At 42.2% G+C, this 11042-nt stretch overlaps 1 long non-coding RNA gene across 1 annotated transcript in view; it reads right to left on the reverse strand.

Annotated features, from left to right (window-relative positions):
* Positions 1-9093, reverse strand: part of LOC109308727 — a 19321-nt gene extending 10228 nt beyond the window's left edge. Inside the window, exon 1 of the long non-coding RNA XR_002100703.1 lies at positions 8962-9093. This is a non-coding gene — a long non-coding RNA (uncharacterized LOC109308727). The remainder of the gene's footprint in view (positions 1-8961) is intronic.
* Positions 9094-11042: the final 1949 nt, after the last annotated feature.

Below are 11042 nucleotides of genomic sequence, written 5' to 3' on the forward strand. Positions count from 1 at the left end.
GGGGGGGATTCTTTGTGAGTCAGACAGTCTGTGTCCTGTGTCAGGGTTCCCCAAGAACATGGAGCTGACAGGTAACAATGTAGACCCACATCTCCAAATTGAAGTCACAAAATGAAGGTACCCACTGTATGCAGCCCCCCTTCACACACAGATAACAGGTAAGGAAGTAAATATTTGCTTTTATGTATACAAAATGACTCTTTAATACCAAAACAAAAAAAGGAGACAAAAATTACAGGTACATGTGGCAATGGATTTTTTAAAATTATTTGTAATGTCGTAGTAGTTGGACACTGTGGAAACATCTAGAAAGAAAGACTGTACCTTATATAAAAAGCTTAGCCTGCCACAAGTTTTGATTAATCTTCTTCCTTCCTCCTTGAAGGGTTTTAAAATGTAGAAAATAATGAAAGATCCTGACTCATAAATAAAACATGCTCTTTACGGGACTAATATTCATAGTGATCAAGAATGTACATTTCACAAATAGTGTGAATTGTGCATATAAAAATCAGTCCTACTTGAAGACCTGTAGTGCTGCTGGAGGGTTGTAGAAGCTTCTTACTATAGATGAGAATCAAACTAAAATAAAAGTTTAAGGCTAAGACATTTCAAAATAGTCTGAAAGAGTTAATAAGTCAAATCTTATGCACATGCAGTAGGTGTTAGGGTGGACCCTACCTCCTTTAGATTCCTTCAAAAATGCCAGAAAAGATTTGGGGATGAGAAAAGTCTCTTTTCATGTGCGGTAATTCAAATATTCAAGTAGGACATATTGTATGTTGCAGAATTGGATTTTTCCTAGGTTCACAAGCTTGATCTATTTGACAATTACTAAACTTGAGCCACCTGAATTTCTGAAAAAAATATGTTAGTGATGGTGTGCTGGACTACAAAAAAATTAGAGCAAGCACCTGGAAAAAATGAAGCCAAATCTACTCAGCTTTTTTCTTTTAGCCTACAGAAGCAATTGTTATCTTGGAAGATAGTGCTGCCTCTTCCATCAAATAACAGTATTTTGAGTTTTATATTGGAAAGAAGCAGACCAATTGTCTGAACAGGCTGGAAAGACCTAGTTATGTATTATGCCTGTGATTATTGTTTGAAAGTTGGGCTTTCCCAAGTGATTGTAAGTTCCCCTACCATAATTTTCCTATCACTCTGTGTTCTTCTTGCTCACTAGCCTGTCAACCACCTCCCCAGTACAGGATAATAAAATGGAATGATAACAAGGTTTCCTGCATAGAATTTTGATGCTTTCCAAGTTTTTAAAAATCACATTGAGCAGTCTTTTGAACCCCACTGAATTTTTCCTTCATTTCTTCCCTGTTCTACTTTAATTTTATGGGTAACACAAGACATGTTGCAGAATCTGGCTTCTTCTATAAGCTTCTTTGCAAATCTGCACTTTCACAAGAAATATTTAGGAATGGTTTGTACCTGTATGTCAACCTTTCCTAGAGTGGGTTGGGTTTTATTTCTTACTGATTTACAAGAATTTAGATTGCAGCAGCTGGAACGCTGAAGAATACATACAGCAGTGGCAACAGCAGGTTTTTGTTTCAAAACCATGACAACAGCTGCTACATGATAGGAGCTTTCTGTTTACATTTCTCTTTGAGTTCTGTCCTTTTGTTTTGATACAGTGCTTGTAATTGACAATCAAACACACTTTACACATCACAAAAAATTCAAAAAGATTCTCTCTGTGGAAGGTGTGAGATCCACAAATAGAGTCAAATCACTCCATGTTAATAACCAAATGAACTTTCTGGAGCCTTTAAGGGGCCATATGAGCCCCACATGGATTGTAAGTTGGTTGGGTTTTTTATTTGCTTTTAACTACGCTCATTTTTGTAAACATCTCACCTCCAAGAAGTATAACAGACCTCATTACTTTGACTTTTAAACTTATTACTTCTTGTAAGGGTTTTGATTAGGTTGTTTTTATATTGGGGAATTTATTTATGTTAAGAATATAGTTTATCCATGAAATCAGTATAATTTATACACACTAGAAATGGAGCAGCTGACCAAGGTAGATGGCAAAAAATATTGTAAGAGATGTTTTCTTGATTCATAAATTGTTAGGGCCTGGAAGGGACCTTGGAGATCATTGGGTGCCCTGGCTTTAGGCAGGAAGACAACTGGGGTTAGGTGACCCCAGCGAGGTCACTGTGTAGTCTCCTCTTGAAAAACTCCAGGGTAGGTGACTGCACCACCTCTGGAGGTAGTTTATTTCACAGTCTGGACACCCTGACTATGAAAGAGTTTTTCCTGGTATTAAGCTTGAAGCGGCCTTCCAGGAGTTTGTATCCATTGGTCCTGGTCTTCCCCAAGGGTGCCCTAGTGAACAGTTGTTCACTGAGCTCCTGATGCACTCCTCTGATATAGCACTAAACCACTATCAAGTCCCCTCTCAACCTTCTCTTCTTTAGGCTAAAAAGGCCCAGGTCCCTCAGCCTTTCCTTATATGGCTTGCCTTGCAAGTCCCTGATCATATGGGTGGCTCTTTTTTCTAGACTTTCTCAAGTTTTTCCATGTCCTTATTGAAGTGCAGCCCCCAGAATTGGATACGGTACTCCAACTGCAGTCTCACCAGTGCTGAGTACAGCAGGAGCGTCACTTTCTTAGTTTTACATGAGATGCATTGGTTCATGCATGCCACCATGTTATTTGCTCTGCTGAACACCACCTTGCACTGATGGCTGATGTTCATGTGATCGTTAATCATTATCCCTAGGTCCCTTGTGGCCATGATGCAAGGCAAGCTGTCACCACTGAGCCTGTGTGTATGTTGAGGGTTGTTTGTCCCCAGATGGAGGACCTTACACTTGGAAGTGTTAAACTGTATTTGGTTCCTGTCTGCCCAACTCTCCAGCCTGTCCATGTCTGCCTGTATCTGCAACCTATCTTCTGATGTGCCTCATAACTTGGTGTTGTCTGTGAACTTGGCCAGTGAGCTTTTCACTCCGCCTTCCAAATAATTGATAAAGATGTTGAAAACCATCGATCCAAGCACAGACCCCTAAGGGACACCACTGGCCACTTTGTGCCAGGATGACACAGATCCATTCATGAGAACTCTCTGGGTCCTACCGTGTAGCCAGTTTCCCACCCACTGTACTGTTGAGCAGCTGGGCCCACAATCTTCCAGTTTTCCCAAAAGGATATCATGGGATACTAGATCAAAAACCTTTTGGAAGTCTAGGTATATAACGTCTATAACACCTCCCATGTCTAGGTGATGAGAAACCTGGTCGTAGAAGGAGATAAGATTGGTAAGACAAGACCTACCCGTGACAACGCCATGCTGGCTGTCATTCAGAATCTTACTTTCTGTGAACGTATCACACGTAGATTCTTTAATGAACTTTTCTAGGGTTTTCCCTGAGAAGGAGGTTAGGCTGACTGGCCTATAGTTGCCCAGGTCCTCCCTCTTCCTCTTCTTGAAAATGAGCACAGTGTTGGCCCTCTTCCAATCCTCAGGGATCTCCCCTGTGCACCATGAATTCTGAAAGAGCTTTGCCAGAGGTTCTGCGATGAGCTCAGCCAGTTCCTTCAGCAGTCTCAGATGAAGTCCATCCAGTCCTGATGACTTATAAATGTCTAGCTTTTCTAGTTGGTATTGCAGCCACTCAGCATCCACAGTGGGGAGGCTGTCAGTCTCAGCATGTTCCCTATGAGTCTTATCTTGCTTGACTTTCCTCTTGGTCGGTGAAATACTGAAGCAAAGTGGGCATTCAGGAGTTCAGTTTTTTCCTGAATGTTGGTAACCTGCTGTCCCGAGGTGTTAAGCAATGGCCCCAAACTTCCATTAGTTTTCCTTCTGCTCCCTATATAACTAAAGAAGGACTTCTTAATGTCCTTGATTTCTGTAGCTAACCTAAACTCAGTCGCTGCCTTGGCTTTTCTGATCATTTCCCTACAACTGCTGGCCATTGTTGTATAGTTCTCCTTAAGTACCATCCCTGTCCCTGTTTTACTGTTCACTTCTTAGTAAATACTTTCCAGATAACTGATTCAGAGAAATATGCTTCTATGGCAGTGGTCCTTTATTAGGTCTGAGATCACTTTTGGAATTTAAAAGGGACCCAAGATCTAACCCCCACTCCACCCAACAGGTAAGCCTATGGGGAGGGGGGGAAGGGGAAAGAGCCGTGAAGGAAAGGGCCATGCAGGGGTAAGCCTATGGAGGGGAAGGTCAGGGAAGGGCAGATCAAGGCCCCAGCCCTAGCCCACACTCCCTCCCTCCCTCACCACTGGGGTCTTGATCTGCCCCACCAAATAGCAGTGAGGGAGGGAGCACAGTTGGCATGGGGCGGTGAATGGAGCCATGAGCAGCTCATCTGGAGGGCACAGGGAGGGGAGCAAACACCTGGGGAAGGCATGGGGGGCATGTGCCCTTGGATCTGCCTGCGGGGTGGGGTGGGATGGGCTGCAGGATGGGCAGCACTGCGCTGTTTCTGGCTGGGCTATGCTCAGGCCAGGTGGCTGCACCAGTGCTGTGGACGAGGCCATGGAGCAGGGCTGTAGCCTGCCCATCTCCCACTCCTGGAGCTGCAGTCACCCACCCCAAGCACAGCATGGGCCAGGCCCAGCAGAAACAGTCACCTGCCCTGCCCCACACCTGCCAGCTCCCATGTCCTCATGGGAGGGGGAAGGGGTGGAGGGGAGGTGAAGGCTGCACTGGGCTGTTCACACCAGGCCTAGCCCATGCTGCACTTGGAGTGGACAGCTGCAGTGCCAGGAGTGGTGGTTGGGGAGGCTATGACCCCCCCTCTTTGGCCTTGCTCACAGCACCACTGCCACTGCCTGGACCAAACCACAGCCCAGCCAGGAACAGTGTGGTGCCATCCAGCCTGCAGCCCATCCTGCCCTATGGGTAGATCCAGGGGCATGTTCCCTTTGTGCCCTCCTGGGCTGCATGCTCCTCCTCCCTGTAAAGCCATTCGAAGCTCCGTCCCCTGACCTGCACTTGCTGTGCAGGGCCTGCCTCTGCTTCAGCCCCACTGCCTACTTCAGAGCTGCAGCTGCTGGCGTTGCCCTGCATTTGGGGAGGCACATGCCCACCCATCTGTGCACAGCAGAGGTGGCTCCCACTGCAGGCTGGGCTTTGTGTCCCGAGCCTGCTACATGTGCCCCTTGGACCTCCACTCCAACCCTCCCCCACTGACTGACCTGTTGGGTTGGGGGTGGCATGCATGAGCTCAGCCCCCTGAGCACAGGATTAACTTCAAGGGGCTCCAGGATCTACTGGTCAATGGCAATCAACTGATTGGTGACCACTGTTCTGTGGGTTCTAGAAGAAATTCTGTTTCATTAGTGTACATCAATGGGGACAGCTCAGAACCTTAATATTTTGCTGGGAAATGCATTGACCACATTTTCAAGTATTTATACAAATATACATATATGTATTGCCTATCTATATATATATATGAGTGACCAAATTTTGATTTCATTTTCATGAGGTGCAAGCCCATTGATTTCATGTGTAAATCTGAATCTGATCTTGATTGTGCTGCTATATCACCTTGGGTCATTTTTTGGCCCACTTTTCCCATTTGCAGACACTGGAGGCCTTTTAAACTTTTGTCTCTTAAGAGCAACAGCAGTCTAGTGAGCTGTTTAGTAAGTCTTCAAAGTCAAACACTGAAATGTTAGGAAAAAGATGAGGATTAAGGTTTCCTGAATATGCTTAGTAGAGCCACTTAGTATGTAAATTATGATGTAGCCTTTAATTATGTGATCACATATTTTTTTTGTTAGCGGTTTTCCTGCTTCAGTTCAGAGCATGGGTGGTGCTCCCAAGCTTTGTGTTTCTGTGTATGTATGTATGTGCATGCATGTGTGTGTAATAGATATAGCTAAAATCTAGCTAGTGTTCCATTTACAATGGAGATTGCAACTCAGAACATCTGTAATCTTAGAAATGTTTGAGCAGTATCAGTTCTAGTCTTATCCACACCTAAGAGATGAGCAGTCAAACAAGCCTGTAACAGACCTGAGGCAAAAAAAAGCAAGAAGCTGAGTTTGGAAATACTGAGAATGACATGCTTATAGATAAAATTGTGTTCCATATCACTGATAAAGGACTAAAGGAAGGTTGCTGAGGGAGCCTGATTTGGGCTCAGGAGAAGTAATAGATACGTACAGAGCTTCACAATCTGGAAAACACAATTAGGGATCATGTCAGAGCTATACTCTGATAAGTTTGTACAAGCTCTTGCACAAAAACATAGGGCCTAGCTACCTGACTCACAGCTCTGAAAAAACTGGAACAAAATAATATCCAAACTGATTAGACATGCACTAGGCTCTAAACTTGTAATTCTCAACTTTTTCGAACTCAAGGCATCCTTCCATACTTTTGTGAATTGGGTAGCATCGAATATCAGAAATGGATTTCTTTATTATAGTGCCTATTACCTGCTCACACAGAGGCTGGGCAGTAGGGGTGGGGAATTATCCAGGCAGGGTTAAGCCTAAATTGGTTTATCTGCCCTGGCACCCTGGTTGAGAATCACTTATCTAAACCTTTTGGAAAAGCAACTATGAGGCTACACCATGTTACTTCAGTTTAAAAAAAAAGATAATCTCATATACTTCTCATAAAGGAACATTAATTGCTGTCACATGATTCAGACTATAGTATCCTATTCACAAGCAGAGAATAGGGAACAAATCCAATCCAGTGTTAGATTCCTAACAGGGTGACTGAGAGAACCATTTGGACAATAAAAACAATGTTTCATAGGACAACTGAATCACAGTGGGGTGTCTATCATGTTTTTAAAGGTGAGAGAGACACTTCTGGCTGTTCTGCATAGTTGTCGATGTGTAGAATGTTGAGCAACAGGAAAGAGTTGAAATGCTACACATGGACAACCACACCATGCTCTGCATTCCATCGTTGAGATCCAGCATGCAGGGAAACAAAAAGAAAAATTAGCAACCAGCCAGCGTGGCAGCTGTAGGCCCAGGACCTATTGATTTGAGGTAACATCAGAAGAAAGTTATAGAGATGTAACAGCAGTTATCTTTGGCCTGCTTGAACATTGACAATGACATTGGCATCTATGATAGAAGAATCTCAAAAACAGCAAGCAATTCCAGGATCAAATAATCAGAAACACCACAAAATTATTTTCAGACACAAGCATCAGGGCCATCAGGAAAAGTAAATTCATAAGTACTGGCCCATGTTAACATGACATTGAGACCTGTACAATCACTTAATATCGGCACTACAAACTGAAATAGTGGTAAAGGTTTAAGTTCAGTAGGTTAAGCTTTAATCTCTGACTTGCATACATGGAGATTCATACTTTATGTTTCAGCCTAGGTTTCTGGCCATGTTGGGGGTTAGGACTGCTGTGAGCAGTACAGTGGATAATCACAGGAACTCTGTGGTCTTGCAGGGCTACAGTAGTTTAGATAGTGTTGGCACTAGATTTCTGATCCAGTCCTAACACCTTGTTCATTGTACCTTGTTTCAAACCTTCAGACTGACCACAACTTCTTCTGTAAGATAATAGGCAAATTTTATTGATATACAATGACAGTAGATAAGAGTAATGCAGGCAAAGCAAACAAAATAACACCCCAGTCCTACTTATCTACCAGTTCCAGGGTTCTCACAGGGGGATGGCACATCTGGCCAGTACACAAGTACCACTTGCTTTCTTTTTTTTGCTTGAATGTCAGCTTGAATGGGGTGGGTGAGACAGGCTAGTGGTGTGCTTTCTGCACATGGTGGCCTCAGGTTCCCTCCCCTGCTGCTCTGAAAATACCTCTTCTTGTATTCATTTCATCCTGATGACTCTTCATTTCTGGGTGTGGTTGATTGGTTTCCTTGAGGTCGGTGTATTGTCCATGTTCTGTCCTGTCACCATATCCCTTTGTTTCTCAAACGTATCACATGCATACATCTTAATTTGATCATTTACCAGTGTCTTAATTTGGGAAACCTTAGTTTTCTAATTTGGTCTGCCCACAAAAGCGGAAATCCCAGGAGCTTTGCAGCTGGTCACTGTCACCCAGTGCCAATTGTGCAGGTTCTCTTATCTGTGTTATGGAACACTGTGTTGCATGCTTTCAATTTCCCCAGCCTATTTGTCTTCTAGCTACAGACATAGTGTCTGTCTCAGAGGCTAAGCACATAACACTTTGTCGCAAATAGACTTTTAGAAACCAGTTAACCCTTGCTGTTCCTTTGGACCATTGTTATAATGCAATATCTACTCTATCTACAAGCCTAAAAGCAAATTTTTAAATATCATTTTCTGGCCATCAAATAGCACCCCATGGCTGGAGACATCCAGATTTGGAGGAGCAAGCCTCACTCCCAACCTTGCCTTTATTTGCCTTTTAAATTTTTATTTTGTAAAGTTATCCTCTTTTATTTTGCAGAGGGTAGATCTACATAACAGACTTTAGTGAAGTGAAGAAATACCCAAGCCAGCTGTAAATGTTCATAATGGTTTCATCTAATATGATCTAGTGAAGGTGTAGATTAAACTATGGCTCATGAGCCAAATCTGGCCCATGTAGCTATTTGATCTGACCCATGATGCAGGGGCTTTGGCAGTGTTTGACACCTAGGAGCTTCAGTGGCAGTCACAGTAAGACATTGACTGCAGGAGCTCTCTCTATGTTGCTATGGAGAAGAGAAGTGGCAGCGAGGGTGATGGTCTAGGAAAGTCAGTGCAAAGTGCAAAGGAGTGGGGCAGCTGCAGGCTGAATGCCTGTGCTCTCCCAGAAGAATTTCTAGTGGTAGAAATTTTTCCAAAATTTCTGCCACAAGCTGTGTGTCTTACATTCATATCTTACTTAAATTGTGACTCATAACATTTATATAATTAATTTTATCACATCAACCTCTCTACATACCTAAACATATTTAAACCTGTCTCGGGTATCTTTTAGACACTACTGCAGTTTGCAGTGTAAACATACCTTGTTATAGGCCTCTTTGTGTTTGTTGTCCTCAGTAAACTTAACAGTTTGCCTGTAATTCTCTTGTCTAGATCATTTGTCTATGTTTTTCTCTCACTATGATGGGTATGAACTGACTTATGCAGTCTCTGCAGTGAGATGTAAATGAGGTATGAAATGAGAACTCCCCCTACCAGTGCACCAAATGCATACAAACAATGCTGTGCACCAGCTGCAGTGTTGCATCACTTGCTGTAAAATTGTGCTCAAAGTTTATGCTAAACATTCATGAGGCTCTGAAGTCTTAGCAAACCAGATAAAAAGCAGATTTGGACAAATGCCACCAACATATTTTTGCTACAGTCAGTTTTAGCTCTTGAATTAAATCACTGAAATTGGATTGGCATTGCTTTTATAGTCACTTCCTGTCAATATTCAATGCCCCTTCAGTAAGATACTTGGACACACGCCTACTGTTAAGCATGTGAAGAGTCCTTTTGACTTCAGTGGGGCATATGTGCTTTAAGTTAGGCATGCATGTAAGGACATTGCTGAATCTGGAGCCCTGTGAGTGATCTTATTAGTAGAAATGTTTAAGAAAGCACCAAACCTTACTAAATATTCACAGAATCTGAATTTTGAATCTGCAAATATAGGATCTGTGAGAATTTAAATGTAACCATTTCTCAGAGAAAAATGTAATGTGACTTGAACATTTGATTGAAAAACATGTCTGATATAGAATATTTACAATGAGAAAGTTGCAAGAAATGTCTTTCTAATCCTAGAGCCTCAAAATCCCTCCTGTCCTGTAAGGAAGAAACATCTCTTATCTATCGCCAGTAATACAAGCTAGAATTTACCAACCTGGGCCAGAAAGTAAATACTCAAGTTCCAGGAGTATAAAGAGAACTAGTAAAAAAAATCAGTCACAGAATTTGACAATATTAATTGATAAACAAATTGCCAGAAATCATTGGTAAACTCCAAAGCAAATAAATATTGGGGAACAGGGAGGGAGAGAAGCAAAATCAACAGGAGCTTTGTCATTTCTGTCAATGGGATGGGATATCATATAAAGGTTCTAAATAGAGATTTTTTTTCCACGTTCAATTTCTCCTCCTTACCTTTCTGTATCTTCTGTATTCATCCATAGGATACTAAACCCACAAAAATTTAAAATCGGAACAATGAGGAAAACTCTTACCTTCTCACATGTAGTAGAGCTTGTGAGTCCCTAATATTCAGAGGTCATTTGAGGCTTTCAGTAGCCCTTTGTAATACTGACCTCATTTTACATATTCATATGATCATGGCACTTGAGTTATTTACTTCTGTGGAAATACTGGAAATTTCAAATTTTATTATTTGAATCTGGCTTTCCCTCCTTCAATTACTTGTCCATTCCTCCTCACTTGGAAAAATACACAGTTCTTTCAAATTAATATTCATGCTGTAATCTCCAGTGGCTCCTAAATAAACATTGTACTGTTTATTTCATGCAAGGACTCATCTCATAATTGAATGATACCTAGTGTAAAATATGTTGACTACTTTTACAAATGGGCCCCACATCTCAAAAATGATATAGTAGAATTAGAAAAGGCACAGAGAAGGGCAACCAAAATGATTAGGTGGCTGGAGCAGTGCTGTACCAGGAAAGATGAAAAAGGCTAGGATCACTCAAGATGCCAGTTCCACAATTTGGAATGTCACCTCTTGCTTAGTTTGGAAAGGAGAAGGCCAAGGGGGTGTGAGGATGATAAAGGTCTATAAAATCATGAAGGGTGTGGCCCAAGTGAACAGGGAACTGTTGTTCAGCAAGTCCCAGAATACTAGAACTAGGGGGCATCCACTGCACTTAGTAGGTGATAAGTTAAACTTAACAAAAGAAAGTACATTTTTATGCAACATGTAGTTAACTTGTGGAACTCATGGCTACAAGAGGTTGTGGAGGCAGATAACGTAGCCAAAAAGGGACCGGATAAAGTCATGGATGATAAATCCATTAATTTATGTTGAACAGAAGGTTGGAGATGTTTCCTCTAGCATCTCTAAAATAATATTGGTGGATGCCATGTAAGGTACTAAATAGGGCAGGG

The sequence above is a fragment of the Crocodylus porosus genome, unplaced genomic scaffold (genome assembly GCF_001723895.1).
Source record: "Crocodylus porosus isolate Cpor-Errol unplaced genomic scaffold, CroPor_comp1, whole genome shotgun sequence".
Taxonomy (NCBI): Eukaryota; Metazoa; Chordata; order Crocodylia; family Crocodylidae; genus Crocodylus; species Crocodylus porosus.